This window comes from Hipposideros armiger, unplaced genomic scaffold (genome assembly GCF_001890085.2).
Source record: "Hipposideros armiger isolate ML-2016 unplaced genomic scaffold, ASM189008v1 scaffold_556, whole genome shotgun sequence".
Lineage (NCBI taxonomy): Eukaryota > Metazoa > Chordata > Mammalia > Chiroptera > Hipposideridae > Hipposideros > Hipposideros armiger.
Genome location: NW_017731906.1, coordinates 368,317 through 370,523, shown reverse-complemented (window position 1 = coordinate 370,523; position 2,207 = coordinate 368,317).

Genomic DNA, 2,207 nt, shown 5'->3' with positions numbered 1-2,207 from the left:
TGTGAAAAAGTAGGAATGAGTTGATTTCCATACATGGCGACTTAGTTTGTGTAGCAGACTGTGCAATACACAGAGACTTACATAATTGCTATTTTTGGAAGGTCCATTAGGTATAAAAATATAAGTATCCCTGCTGTTGTGTTATGAAAACAGCATAACTCGAGTCTTCCCATGTGTGGACCCAGGAAAGCTTAGTTTTGGAATGTGGTGGTCCCGGCAGAGGAGACTAAGGAAATGCAAGCTTTTACTGAGTGCCTACAGGATGCCTCTCACTGGGGATGTAAATAATATAGTCCTTGGCCTTCAGAGGCCTGGACTAGAAGGAAATTGATCAATCAATCAATAATTAATTGAGATCCACTGAGAAAAGTGCTGCAATACAGATGTAAACCAAGTGCCCTGAGCTCACAGAGAAGGGTATAACCAACTAATTGACTGGGAATGACTGTAGAAGGGCTGTTGTATTAAAAATCATATCATGTAAGGCCAATATAAGATATTTAGCTCAATCTCTGACATACAGTAAGCAATCAAAGAAACTACTTGATAGGGCCTGTAGTGCCTCCCAAATCCAGTCTCATACCACACTGCCCCATTGTTCATTGCTATTCGGCCACAGTGGCCTCTTTTCTTTGGAAGAGCCAAGTTCTTCCCCTACTTCGGAAGCCCCTGTGCTTGCTTTTCCCCTCTGCCTGGAGTATCTCACCCTCCCCCAACCTCTTCCTCATGTCTGGTTCTTTCTCATTCTCCCGGTGTCAGCGAGTATCTTCAAGGAGCATAGCAAGGTAGTTAAGGGCATGGACTCTGGATTCCAGTTCACGTACTGGCTCTGTGACCTTGGGCAAGTTACTCCTCTGCATCCCAGTTTCTTCAGTTATAAAGTAGAATGATAATATCTATTTCATTATGTCGTGAGGATTAAATTAGAACTATATGTAAAGCACTTAGAATAGTGCTTGGCATTGAATAAAGCCCTGTTAAAGTAATTGGTATTACTATAAAATGTCATTACCTCAGAGATACCTTCTTTGACCAGTGTATCTAGAGTTTCCCCCTAACCACTGTAATTACTTATTGTGATTACTGACATGTTTGGGTGTATTTCTGCCACCTTTTTTCATGCTGTCCATCCTGCTTCTGTTCCCCTCCCTTCCACTGGATTCATCTGGTTTCCTTTATTTCTCTCTTTCTTCCTCCCATGGTTTGGAGTTCACACATCCTATTTCTATTATTTTAATGATTTTCCTTGTATTTTTCATACAAATTCCTTAGTTGAGCTCTAAAGAAAAACATCTCTAGGGCCGACCACGTGGCTCAGTTGCTTAAGAGCTCGCTCAAGAGTGTGAGCGCTGAGCAACAGGGTCACCGGTTCGATTCCCGGCCCAAGCTGAGCTGCCAACAGCTGCCAATAGGTGGCAGGATGGCTCAGCTAAAAAAAAAAATCCCTCCCCTCCTTCAAATTCAAGATCCTTAGGAATTTCTGCTTTTATTCTGCTTACTCCCTTCACTTTCATCTTTATTGTTGTTGTCTAGTCTTTTGATTCTCGCTTGTTTTTCCCACTCCCCAAATTAGTTGTCGTTAGTGTTTTACACTGTCTGTGCCTTAGTTACCCACATTCACTGATTTCTTTCACTGCATTAGATATATTAGGTAATACATATTGCTTGGAAGGATAAATGATCATAGCAGTGGAAGGTAAGAGTACACACCAGGAATGCAGTATATCTTAGCAAAACGTCTATAATAAATGCCACTGATGAAGACCGAAGCATCATAAAACACACCTGGGTGTCACTTGGTAGTTAAGTGCTGTCTTCCATCCGATCATACTAAATTAATTCAGTAGGCAGTTATGCTCCCACTGTACTTCATAGCCTCAATGATGCAGCAGGGGGAAAGAAGGTTCCTCCTACCTTTGAAGAAGGTATTTATGCACTTTATGCATAAATAATAATATTTATGCAGTTTATGCATAAATAATAAAAATTCTCTTGTATTTGTTAAAAATACCTAGGAAGCACCTACTTTATAGGAATCCATATCTTAGACAGTGACTGTAAAGCTAACTGCGAGACACAAGGCACCTGACAGTGGTGCTTACAGTCAGGGAAGAGGGGCGGTACAGTGGGGGCAGGGACAGGGTTGAGGGAAGGCAGCTAACTCAGTGGACAAGAGTCATTCAAAAAACTACTTACTGATTTCCTGC